Source organism: Oncorhynchus kisutch, unplaced genomic scaffold, assembly GCF_002021735.2.
Source record: "Oncorhynchus kisutch isolate 150728-3 unplaced genomic scaffold, Okis_V2 scaffold1133, whole genome shotgun sequence".
NCBI lineage: Eukaryota > Metazoa > Chordata > Actinopteri > Salmoniformes > Salmonidae > Oncorhynchus > Oncorhynchus kisutch.
The window spans coordinates 2567-16184 of NW_022263078.1; the positions used below are offsets into that span (position 1 = coordinate 2567).

General features: G+C 48.8%; 1 pseudogene; it reads right to left on the bottom strand.

Moving 5' to 3' along the window:
• Positions 1–831: 831 nt before the first annotated feature.
• Positions 832–13618, bottom strand: part of LOC116364966 (guanine nucleotide-binding protein subunit alpha-12-like) — a 40069-nt pseudogene continuing 27282 nt past the window's right edge.

The window sequence follows — 13618 nt, forward strand, 5'->3', positions numbered from 1 at the left end:
GAACGATTGCACCAGGACGCCTGCAGAGAGAGAGAGAGAGAGAGAAGAGAGGTTTTGAGGTTTGTGTGTACCTGGTCAGGTGTGTTTGTGTGTTTACCTGGTCAGGTTGTGTTTGTGTACATGGTCAGGTGTGATTGTGTGTACTGGTCAGGTGTTGTTTGTGTGTTTACCTTTGTATGTGTACCTGTAGGTCTGTGTGTTAAATCCTACCTGTAGGTCCTGTGTGTTAGATTCTACCTATAGGTCCTGTGTGTTAGATACTACCTGTAGGTCCTGTGTGTTAGATCCTACCTGTAGGTCCTGTGTGTTAGATGCTACCTGTAGGTCCTGTGTGTTAGATCCTACCTGTAGGGTCCTGTGTGTAGATCCTACCTGTAGGTCCTGTGTGTTAGATCCTACCTGTAGGTCCTGTGTGTTAAATCCTACCTGTAGGTCCTGTGTGTTAGATTCTACCTATAGGTCCTGTGTGTAGATACTACCTGTAGGTCCTTGTGTGTTAGATCCTACCTGTAGGTCCTGTGTGTTAGATGCTACCTGTAGGTCCTGTGTGTTAGATCCTACCTGTAGGTCCTGTGTGTTAGATCTACCTGTAGGTCCTGTGTGTTAGATCCTACCTGTAGATCCTGTGTGTTAGATCCTACCTGTAGGTCCTGTGTGTTAGATCCTACCTGTAGGTCCTGTGTGTTATATCCTACACTGTAGGTCCTGTGTGTTAGATCCTACCTGTAGGTCCTGTGTTGTTAGATCCTACCTGTAGGTCCTGTGTGTTAGATCCTACCTGTAGGTCCTGTGTGTTAGATCCTACCTGTAGGTCCTGTGTGTTGATCCTACCTGTAGGTCCAGTGTGTTAGATCCTACCTGTAGGTCCTGTGTGTTAGATCCTACCTGTAGGTCCTGTGTGTTAGATCCTACCTGTATGTCCTGTGTGTTAGATCCTACCTGTAGGTCCTGTGTGTTAGATCCTACCTGTAGGTCCTGTGTGTTAAATCCTACCTGTACATCCTCCAGCCTGCGAGGGTCTCCCCTGTATTCTGGGAAGTGTTTAGCGATGTCAGATTGGCCTAGCTTCTCCACCAGCAGGTCAGTCTTGTTGAGGAAGAGGATGATGGACACGTTGAGGAAGAGCTTGTTGTTCACGATCGTCTCAAAGATGTTCATGCTCTCTACCAGCCGATTGGTCCTCCGGTCCTCCATCAGAACCTATGGGAGAGGAGGTGAGAAATGTCTCCCTTCCGCTTGACTCACGTAAAACTGAAGATGTGGTTCACCCCCAAAACCTCCCAGCTACATCCGCACCTCATATACTCAGGTCTGGTGGGTGGGTGTACCTGCTCATATGTCTGTCTGTCTGTCTGTCTGTCTGTAGCCTACCTGGTCGTACTCGGATGATGACACCATGAACAGTATAGACGTGATTCCGTCGAAGCACTGAAACCATTTCTGTCTCTGTGACCTCTGACCTCCCACATCAACCATCTTAAACGGAATCTTCTTTATGATAAGTCGTGTTCTACGATTCCTTTAGTCGCCTTCCGTGCAAACAGAATGTCCTGCCGACTAGGGATATAGTTCTGGAGAGAGGATGAGAGAGGGATGGAAGGATGGAGGAGAGAGGGGAGGAGTAGAGAGGAGCAGAGGGGAGGAGTAGAGAGGAGGAGAGAGGAGGAGAGAGGGATGGAAGGATGGAAGGATGGAGGAGAGAGGGGGAGGAGTAGAGAGGAGCAGAGAGGAGGAGAGAGGGATGGAAGGATGGAGGAGAGAGGGGAGGAGTAGAGAGGAGCAGAGAGGAGGAGAGAGGGATGGAAGGATGGAGGAGAGAGGGGAGGAGTAGAGAGGAGCAGAGAGGAGGAGAGAGGGATGGAAGGATGGAGGAGAGAGGAGGAGAAAGGGATGGAAGGATGGAGGAGAGAGGAGGAGAGAGGGATGGAAGGATGGAGGAGAGAGGAGAGGAGGAAGGATGGAGGAGAGAGGATGGAAGGAGGAGGCGAGAGGAGGAACAGGGATGGAAGGATGGAGAGAGAAAGAGAGAGAGGAGGAGAGGAATGTAAGGATGGAGGAGAGAGGGATGGAAGGATGGAGGCGAGAGAGGAGGAGGACAGGATGGAAGGATGAGGAGAGAAGAGGAGAGAGGAGGAGAGAGGAATGGAAGGAGGAGGAGAGAGGGGATGGAAGGATGGAGGCGAGAGGAGGAGCCAGGGATGAAAGGATGAGGAGGAAGAAGAGAGAGAGGAGGACAGAAGGATGGAGGAGAGAGGAGGAGAGAGGATGGAAGGATGGAGAGGAGGAGGGATGAAGGAGGATGGAGGAGAGAGGAAGAGAGGAGGAGAGAGGAGAGAGGAGAGAGGAGAGGGGAGGAGAGAGGAGAGAGGAGAGGAGGAGGAGGAGAGAGGGAGAAGAGGAGAAGGAGAGAGGAGGAAGAGGAGAGAGGAGAGGAGAGGGAGAGGAGAGGGGAGGAGAGAGGAGAGAGGAGAGGGGAGGAGAGAGGAGAGAGGAGAGAGGGAGAGGGAGGAGAGAGGAGAGAGGAGAGGGGAGGAGAGAGGAGAGAGGAGAGGAGAGAGGAGAGAGGAGAAGAGGAGGAGGGGAGGAAGAGAGAGGAGAGAGGAGAGGGGAGGAGAGAGGAGAGAGAGAGAGGAGGAGAGGCGAGAGAGGAGAGGGGAGAGAGGAGAGGAGGAGAGGGGAGGAGAGAGGAGAGAGGAGAGGGGAGGAGAGAGGGAGGGGAGGAGAGAGGAGAGGGGCGGAGAGAGGAGAGAGGAGAGGGGAGGAGAGAGGAGAGAGGAGAGAGAGGAGGAGAGAGGAGAGAGGAGGAGAGAGAGGAGGAGAACAGTAATATTATCATGCTCTTTGATTGTTTTTTGTTTGTCATTTATGTACAGTATTTATGTACAGTATTTATGTACAGTATTTATGTACAGCATTTATGTACAGTATTTATGTACAGTATTTATGTACAGTATTTATGTACAGCATTATGTACAGCATTATGTACAGCATTTATGTACAGTATTTATGTACAGTATTTATGTACAGTATTTATGTACAGTATTTATGTACAACAACAGTATTCAACAATAATGTAATTACATAGTCAGTAATACTATCAGATGGGGGGGTGTGGCCAGAGGTTCTGACATTAAATGTTAAAGGTAAAGAAGCTCCGCCCCACTCACCGGCTGGCCAATCCGGTCCAGGTTATCCAGGAAGTATTTCACAGACTCACTCTGTGAACAGGAAGAGACAACAGTCGTTTTGACGTAATTAAACGTTTTATTCCATTGTTTCCATGGACACAACATGCTGAAAGCTTTTCCATTGGACACAACATGCTGAAAGCTTTTCCATTGGACACAACATGCTGAAAGCTTTTCCATTGGACACAACATGCTGAAAGCTTTTCCATTGGACACAACATGCTGAAAGCTTTTCCATTGGACACAACATGCTGAAAGCTTTGAAAGTGTTTGCTATATAATTCAACCCACACACACACAACAACACTCTTCCCACTGGGCAAAGACGTCAATTCAACGTCTATTCCACGGTTGGTTCAATGTAATTTCATTTGAATGATGTGGAAACGACGTTGATTCAACCAGTGTGTGTCCAGTGCGAAACGACGTTGATTCAACCAGTGTGTGTCCAGTGTGACACGACGTTTTATTCAACCAGTGTGTGTCCAGTGCGAAACGACGTTGATTCAACCAGTGTGTGTCCAGTGCGAAACGACGTTGATTCAACCAGTGTGTGTCCAGTGCGAAAACGACGTTGATTCAACCAGTGTGTGTCCAGTGCGAAACGAGTCTGATTCAACCAGTGTGTGTCCAGTGTGAAACGATGTTGATTCAACCGTGTGTGTCCAGGTGCGAAACGACGTTGATTCAACCAGTGTGTGTCCAGTGTGAAACGACGTTGATTCAACCAGTTGTGGTCCAGTGCGAAACGACGTTGATTCAACCAGTGTGTGTCCAGTGCGAAACGACGTTGATTCAACCAGTGTGTGTCCAGTGCAAAACGACGTTGATTCAACCACTGTGTGTCCAGTGTGAAACGACGTTGATTCAACCAGTGTGTGTCCAGTGCGAAACGACGTTGATTCAACCACTGTGTGTCCAGTGCAAAACGACGTTGATTCAACCACTGTGTGTCCAGTGCGAAACGACGTTGATTCAACCACTGTGTGTCCCAGTGCGAAACGACGTTGATTCAACCAGTGTGTGTCCAGTGCGAAACGACGTTGATTCAACCAGTGTGTGTCCAGTGTGAAACGACGTTGACACCGAGGCTTCTAGAATGCTCTACAATGTTCAAACAAACAAAACTGATCATTAAACTCAACCCTGACACAGACAGAGAGGAGGGAGGGAGGGAGGGACAGAAAGAGAGAGAGAGAGAGAGAGAGAGAGAGAGGAGAGAGGAGAGAGAGAGAGAGAGAAGAAAGAGAGAGAGAGAGGGGGAGAGAAAGGGAGAAAGAGGGAGTAAGAAAGAGAGCAATGTTTTCTGATAAAAGTGTGATGACCCTGTGTTCTGCCTCTAAGAGGGGAACAACACTAAACAGACCCAGGATCAGCTTCTGAAACGCGTTCCAAGGGATCTATGAAGCAATCTCCCAATGCCTCTGAAGGGAACAACACTAAAACAGACCCAGGATCAGCTTCTGAATGCGTTCCAAGGGATCTATGAAGCAATCTCCCAATGCCTCTGAAGGGAACAACACTAAACAGACCCAGGATCAGCTTCTGAACGCGTTCCAAGGGATCTATGAAGCAATCTCCCAATGCCTCTGAAGGGAACAACACTATAAAAACAGACCCAGGATCAGCTTCTGAACGCGTTCCAAGGGATCTATGAAGCAATCTCCCAATGCCTCTGAAGGGAACAACACTAAAACAGACCCCAGGATCAGCTTCTGAACGCGTTCCAGGGGTTCTATGAAGCATTTACGCCATTCAGCAGACACTTCATCCAAAGTCATTGGTCCATTTTATGAATAGGTGTCCCCAGGCTGTACCAAACCCACGACCTTTGGTCTTACATGCACCACACCGACTGAGCCAAACAGGATGTTTAACGTTATTTAGTATGATAGTTCAGTCTGGTACATTGCAACCTCAATCACATCCACCACCCCAGGAAACAGCTGTGTGTGTGTGAAAACAGAGAGAGGGATTAACCAGACAGAGAGACAGCAACCCCCCCTTGTCCTCCCTCCCCCACACACAGAAAACTAGCCCTCATTCCAAAACTATTCCTCTTTCCAAAACTATTCCTCTTTTCAAAACTATTCCTCTTTCCAAAACTACTCCTCTTTTCAAAACTATTCCTCTTTCAAAACTATTCCTCTTTTCAAAACTACTCCTCTTTCCAAAACTACTCCTCTTTTCAAAACGATTCTTCTTTCAATCCGTCTTTCATTTAGTTGATGGGCTCTGGTCTGGTCTTATTGTAAATGTCAGTTTGTCTTCTTCTCTAAATGAGATTCCAACTTGTTTTATAAATGAATCATAATTTGTCACCGAGTAGTGTTCTAAAACGGACCCCATTGGACGAACGGACGTGAACCGTTACGTTGCCGTGCCAAACAGGAAACGCAACCCCATGACCCAACGGCTGACCTGTGATGTCACCGCCACAGGAAACAAAGTCCGCCAACGTAAAGGGGGAGGGGCCAGGAGTGGGGGGAGAGGGGGAATTCCCAGCGTTGAGGAGATTAACACAGACTACATACGCAGACACACACACACAGAGACACTACACTCTAGTCTCACTTTGCCACACCACCATCTGGAGAATGTAGTTTTGGTGTAAAAACACAGCGAACAGATTCTCTCTCTCTCTCAGATTTTGATTAGATGTTACATTTCTAGAACGGCTGCTGGTTGTGCTATGTGAATCACCTGACCACCGTCCCGGTAGTTGGTGTTGTTGCTAGTTTTCAAGCGCAAATTATCAAGTGTTGCTGACAAGTCTGCGATTTATATTTGATTGAAACTGAATTACGTTGGTAAAGTCAAAGGTCACGTTCTAAACCGCTCTGGTGACAAACCATTTTCCTTTTGTGTCCTCCTGCCCACACGGCCGCTTTGCTACCACTGAAATATCTCGAAAATGGCCCATTATTTAGTTTCTAAGGACCCATAAAAAGAAGCAGCGGGAGAACATATTTCAAGTAATGAAACTTTAAACGGTGTTTGTTGGTAGCTAGCTGGCTACAGTTGGCCACTTTGTAGACTCCACTGAGCTGCTAACTAGCTAGCTGGCTACAGTAGGCCACTTTGTAGACTCCACTGAGCTGCTAACTAGCTAGCTGGCTACAGTAGGCCACTTTGTAGACTCCACTGAGCTGCTAACTAGCTAGCTGGCTACAGTAGGCCACTTTGTAGACTCCACTCAGCTGCTAACTAGCTAGCTGGCTACAGTAGGCCACTTTGTAGACTCCACTCAGCTGCTAACTAGCTAGCTGGCTACAGTAGGCCACTTTGTAGACTCCACTGAGCTGCTAACTAGCTAGCTGGCTACAGTAGTCCACTTTGTAGACTCCACTGAGCTGCTAACTAGCTAGCTGGCTACAGTAGGCCACTTTGTAGACTCCACTCAGCTGCTAACTAGCTAGCTGGCTACAGTAGGCCACTTTGTAGACTCCACTCAGCTGCTAACTAGCTAGCTGGCTACAGTAGTCCACTTGTAGACTCCACTCAGCTGCTAACTAGCTAGCTGGCTACAGTAGTCCACTTTGTAGACTCCACTCAGCTGCTAACTGGCTAGCTGGCTACAGTAGTCCACTTTGTAGACTCCACTCAGCTGCTAACTAGCTGGCTGGCTACAGTAGTCCACTTTGTAGACTCCACTCAGCTGCTAACTAGCTAGCTGGCTACAGTAGGCCACTTTGTAGACTCCACTCAGCTGCTAACTAGCTAGCTGGCTACAGTAGGCCACTTTGTAGACTCCACTCAGCTGCTAGCTAGCTAGCTGGCTACAGTAGGCCACTTTGTAGACTCCACTGAGCTGCTAACTAGCTAGCTGGCTACAGTAGTCCACTTTGTAGACTCCACTCAGCTGCTAACTAGCTAGCTGGCTACAGTAGGCCACTTTGTAGACTCCACTCAGCTGCTAACTAGCTAGCTGGCTACAGTAGTCCACTTTGTAGACTCCACTCAGCTGCTAACTAGCTAGCTGGCTACAGTAGTCCACTTTGTAGACTCCACTGAGCTGCTAACTAGCTAGCTGGCTACAGTAGTCCACTTTGTAGACTCCACTCAGCTGCTAACTAGCTAGCTAGCTACAGTAGTCCACTTTGTAGACTCCACTCAGCTGCTAACTAGCTAGCTGGCTACAGTAGTCCACTTTGTAGACTCCACTGAGCTGCTAACTAGCTAGCTGGCTACAGTAGTCCACTTTGTAGACTCCACTGAGCTGCTAACTAGCTAGCTGGCTACAGTAGGCCACTTTGTAGACTCCACTGAGCTGCTAACTAGCTAGCTGGCTACAGTAGTCCACTTTGTAGACTCCACTCAGCTGCTAACTAGCTAGCTGGCTACAGTAGGCCACTTTGTAGACTCCACTCAGCTGCTAACTAGCTAGCTGGCTACAGTAGGCCACTTTGTAGACTCCACTGAGCTGCTAACTAGCTAGCTGGCTACAGTAGTCCACTTTGTAGACTCCACTGAGCTGCTAACTAGCTAGCTGGCTACAGTAGTCCACTTTGTAGACTCCACTCAGCTGCTAACTAGCTAGCTGGCTACAGTAGTCCACTTTGTAGACTCCACTCAGCTGCTAACTAGCTAGCTGGCTACAGTAGTCCACTTTGTAGACTCCACTCAGCTGCTAACTAGCTAGCTGGCTACAGTAGTCCACTTTGTAGACTCCACTCAGCTGCTAACTAGCTAGCTGGCTACAGTAGTCCACTTTGTAGACTCCACTCAGCTGCTAACTAGCTAGCTGGCTACAGTAGGCCACTTTGTAGACTCCACTGAGCTGCTAACTAGCTAGCTGGCTACAGTAGTCCACTTTGTAGACTCCACTCAGCTGCTAACTAGCTAGCTGGCTACAGTAGGCCACTTTGTAGACTCCACTCAGCTGCTAACTAGCTAGCTGGCTACAGTAGTCCACTTTGTAGACTCCACTGAGCTGCTAACTAGCTAGCTGATCTAGCTAGTTGGCCACTTTGTAGACACCACTGAGCTGCTAACTGGCTAGCTGGCTACAGTAGGCCACTTTATAGGCTAACTCCACTGAGCTGCTAACTGGCTAGCTGGCTACAGTAGGCCACTTTATAGGCTAACTCCACTGAGCTGCTAACTGGCTAGCTGGCTACAGTAGGCCACTTTATAGGCTAACTCCACTGAGCTGCTAACTGGCTAGCTGGCTACAGTAGGCCACTTTGTAGACACCACTGAGCTGCTAACTAGCTAGCAGGCTACAGTAGGCTGCTTTGGCTACAGCTGATCTAGCTAGTTGGCCACCTCTGGAATAGAAGTCTACTCAGCCAGTAGATCAGTGGAGCAGGGTTGGCTACCTCTGGAATAGAAGTCTACTCAGCCAGTAGATCAGTGGAGCAGGGTTGGCTACCTCTGGAATAGAAGTCTACTCAGCCAGTAGATCAGTGGAGCACGGTTGGCTACCTCTGGAATAGAAGGTCTACTCAGCCAGTAGATCAGTGGAGCAGGGTTGGCTACCTCTGGAATAGAAGTCTACTCAGCCAGTAGATCAGTGGAGCAGGGTTGGCCACCTCTGGAATGGAAGTCTACTCAGCCAGCCAGTAGATCAGTGGAGCAGGGTTGGCCACCTCTGGAATAGAAGTCTACTCAGCCAGTAGATCAGTGGAGCAGGGTTGGCTACCTCTGGAATAGAAGTCTACTCAGCCAGTAGATCAGTGGAGCAGGGTTGGCTACCTCTGGAATAGAAGTCTACTCAGCCAGTAGATCAGTGGAGCAGGGTTGGCTACCTCTGGAATAGAAGTCTACTCAGCCAGTAGATCAGTGGAGCAGGGTTGGCTACCTCTGGAATAGAACCCTGCTCAGCCAGACAGTAGACCAGTGGAGCAGGGTTGGCCAACTCTGGAATAGAAGTCTGCTCAGCCAGACAGTAGACCAGTGGAGCAGGGTTGGCTACCTCTGGAATAGAAGTCTACTCAGCCAGTAGATCAGTGGAGCAGGGTTGGCCATCTCTAGAATAGAAGTCTACTCAGCCAGTAGATCAGTGGAGCAGGGTTGGCTACCTCTGGAATAGAACCCTGCTCAGCCAGACAGTAGACCAGTGGAGCAGGGTTGGCTACCTCTGGAATAGAAGTCTACTCAGTCAGTAGATCAGTGGAGCAGGGTTGGCCATCTCTGGAATAGAAGTCTACTCAGCCAGTAGATCAGTGGAGCAGGGTTGGCTACCTCTGGAATAGAAGTCTACTCAGCCAGTAGATCAGTGGAGCAGGGTTGGCCATCTCTGGAATAGAAGTCTACTCAGCCAGTAGATCAGTGGAGCAGGGTTGGCTACCTCTGGAATAGAAGTCTACTCAGCCAGTAGATCAGTGGAGCAGGGTTGGCTACCTCTGGAATAGAAGTCTACTCAGCCAGTAGATCAGTGGAGCAGGGTTGGCTACCTCTGGAATAGAACCCTGCTCAGCCAGACAGTAGACCAGTGGAGCAGGGTTGGCCAACTCTGGAATAGAAGTCTGCTCAGCCAGACAGTAGACCAGTGGAGCAGGGTTGGCTACCTCTGGAATAGAAGTCTACTCAGCCAGTAGATCAGTGGAGCAGGGTTGGCCATCTCTAGAATAGAAGTCTACTCAGCCAGTAGATCAGTGGAGCAGGGTTGGCTACCTCTGGAATAGAACCCTGCTCAGCCAGACAGTAGACCAGTGGAGCAGGGTTGGCTACCTCTGGAATAGAAGTCTACTCAGTCAGTAGATCAGTGGAGCAGGGTTGGCCATCTCTGGAATAGAAGTCTACTCAGCCAGTAGATCAGTGGAGCAGGGTTGGCTACCTCTGGAATAGAAGTCTACTCAGCCAGTAGATCAGTGGAGCAGGGTTGGCTACCTCTGGAATAGAAGTCTACTCAGCCAGTAGATCAGTGGAGCAGGGTTGGCTACCTCTGGAATAGAAGTCTACTCAGCCAGTAGATCAGTGGAGCACGGTTGGCTACCTCTGGAATAGAAGTCTACTCAGCCAGTAGATCAGTGGAGCAGGGTTGGCTACCTCTGGAATAGAAGTCTACTCAGCCAGTAGATCAGTGGAGCAGGGTTGGCCACCTCTGGAATGGAAGTCTACTCAGCCAGCCAGTAGATCAGTGGAGCAGGGTTGGCCACCTCTGGAATAGAAGTCTACTCAGCCAGTAGATCAGTGGAGCAGGGTTGGCTACCTCTGGAATAGAAGTCTACTCAGCCAGTAGATCAGTGGAGCAGGGTTGGCTACCTCTGGAATAGAAGTCTACTCAGCCAGTAGATCAGTGGAGCAGGGTTGGCTACCTCTGGAATAGAAGTCTACTCAGCCAGTAGATCAGTGGAGCAGGGTTGGCTACCTCTGGAATAGAACCCTGCTCAGCCAGACAGTAGACCAGTGGAGCAGGGTTGGCCAACTCTGGAATAGAAGTCTGCTCAGCCAGACAGTAGACCAGTGGAGCAGGGTTGGCTACCTCTGGAATAGAAGTCTACTCAGCCAGTAGATCAGTGGAGCAGGGTTGGCCATCTCTAGAATAGAAGTCTACTCAGCCAGTAGATCAGTGGAGCAGGGTTGGCTACCTCTGGAATAGAACCCTGCTCAGCCAGACAGTAGACCAGTGGAGCAGGGTTGGCTACCTCTGGAATAGAAGTCTACTCAGTCAGTAGATCAGTGGAGCAGGGTTGGCCATCTCTGGAATAGAAGTCTACTCAGCCAGTAGATCAGTGGAGCAGGGTTGGCTACCTCTGGAATAGAAGTCTACTCAGCCAGTAGATCAGTGGAGCAGGGTTGGCCATCTCTGGAATAGAAGTCTACTCAGCCAGTAGATCAGTGGAGCAGGGTTGGCTACCTCTGGAATAGAAGTCTACTCAGCCAGTAGATCAGTGGAGCAGGGTTGGCTACCTCTGGAATAGAAGTCTACTCAGCCAGTAGATCAGTGGAGCAGGGTTGGCTACCTCTGGAATAGAACCCTGCTCAGCCAGACAGTAGACCAGTGGAGCAGGGTTGGCCAACTCTGGAATAGAAGTCTGCTCAGCCAGACAGTAGACCAGTGGAGCAGGGTTGGCTACCTCTGGAATAGAAGTCTACTCAGCCAGTAGATCAGTGGAGCAGGGTTGGCCATCTCTAGAATAGAAGTCTACTCAGCCAGTAGATCAGTGGAGCAGGGTTGGCTACCTCTGGAATAGAACCCTGCTCAGCCAGACAGTAGACCAGTGGAGCAGGGTTGGCTACCTCTGGAATAGAAGTCTACTCAGTCAGTAGATCAGTGGAGCAGGGTTGGCCATCTCTGGAATAGAAGTCTACTCAGCCAGTAGATCAGTGGAGCAGGGTTGGCTACCTCTGGAATAGAAGTCTACTCAGCCAGTAGATCAGTGGAGCAGGGTTGGCTACCTCTGGAATAGAAGTCTACTCAGCCAGTAGATCAGTGGAGCAGGGTTGGCTACCTCTGGAATAGAAGTCTACTCAGCCAGTAGATCAGTGGAGCAGGGTTGGCTACCTCTGGAATAGAAGTCTACTCAGCCAGTAGATCAGTGGAGCAGGGTTGGCTACCTCTGGAATAGAAGTCTACTCAGCCAGTAGATCAGTGGAGCAGGGTTGGCCACCTCTGGAATAGAAGTCTACTCAGCCAGTAGATCAGTGGAGCAGGGTTGGCTACCTCTGGAATAGAAGTCTACTCAGCCAGTAGATCAGTGGAGCAGGGTTGGCTACCTCTGGAATAGAAGTCTACTCAGCCAGTAGATCAGTGGAGCAGGGTTGGCTACCTCTGGAATAGAAGTCTACTCAGCCAGTAGATCAGTGGAGCAGGGTTGGCTACCTCTGGAATAGAAGCCTACTCAGCCAGTAGATCAGTGGAGCAGGGTTGGCTACCTCTGGAATAGAAGTCTACTCAGCCAGTAGATCAGTGGAGCAGGGTTGGCTACCTCTGGAATAGAAGTCTACTCAGCCAGTAGATCAGTGGAGCAGGGTTGGCTACCTCTGGAATAGAAGTCTACTCAGCCAGTAGATCAGTGGAGCAGGGTTGGCTACCTCTGGAATAGAAGTCTACTCAGCCAGTAGATCAGTGGAGCAGGGGTTGGCTACCTCTGGAATAGAAGTCTACTCAGCCAGTAGATCAGTGGAGCAGGGTTGGCTACCTCTGGAATAGAAGTCTACTCAGCCAGTAGATCAGTGGAGCAGGGTTGGCCACCTCTGGAATGGAGTTTTTGTTGTTTTCCTGATATGCCGCTTTAGTAATAATAACCTACTTGTTGCTAAGTCAACGATCTAGTGTTGTTTACACTAAGATGTCTCATCTTTACATAACAGTTAGCTTTATTTACACATTTTGAAGTGATGACTCTTGTGAAGTGTTTAAACTTGTTTAAAATTGTTAAACTAATGAACTTGTGTTGATGTTGATTCATCACAATCCTGAAATAAAGAGAGAAAGGGGTTCTGTCTGTAATGGGTCTGTGTGTCAATAAAGAGAGGAAGGGGGTTCTGTCTGTAATGGGTCTGTGTGTCAATAAAGAGAGGAAGGGGTTCTGTCTGTAATGGGTCTGTGTGTCAATAAAGAGAGGAAGGGGTTCTGTCTGTAATGGGTCTGTGTGTCAATAAAGAGAGGAAGGGGTTCTGTCTGTAATGGGTCTGTGTGTCAATAAAGAGAGGAAGGGGGTTCTGTCTGTAATGGGTCTGTGTGTCAATAAAGAGAGGAAGGGGTTCTGTTTGTAATGGGTCTGTGTGTCAATAAAGAGAGGAAGGGGTTCTGTCTGTAATGGGTCTGTGTGTCAATAAAGAGAGGAAGGGGTTCTGTCTGTAATGGGTCTGTGTGTCAATAAAGAGAGGAAGGGGTTCTGTCTGTAATGGGTCTGTGTCAATAAAGAGAGGAAGGGGTTCTGTCTGTAATGGGTCTGTGTTGTATTCTGGGACGGCAGGGTAGCCTAGTGGTTAGAGCGTTGGACTAGTAACTGGAAGGTTGCAAGTTCAAACCCCTGAGCTGCCAAGGTACAAATCTGTCGTTCTGCCCCTGAACAGGCAGTTAACCCACTGTTCCTAGGCCGTCATTGAAAATAAGATTTTTTTCTTAACTGACTTGCCTAGTTAAATAAAACATAACCTAAAACATAAAACATAACCTTTATGTATAGTGGTAAGATCTCCAATGAGTTGTATTTAATTGTCTCTCTCTCTCTCTCTCTCTCTCTCTCTCTCTCTCTCTCTCTCTCTCTCTCTCTCTCTCTCTCTCTCTCTCTCTCTCTCTCTCTCTCTCTCTCTCTCTCTCTCTCTCTCTCAGTATATCAGCTATGTGAATTCATTGTGCAGCTTCTCATATGACATCACTAATGCAGCCACAGTCCTACAGTGTGACGGCACTACTGGCCTTTAGGGCATCTGTCATCTGGATCAGAGAATAGCTGGACTGGCACATTGTTTACATGTTGAGCTCTACGTTCTCTACTTAAAATGACCCCAGTAGACCATGTTCAAACCATATA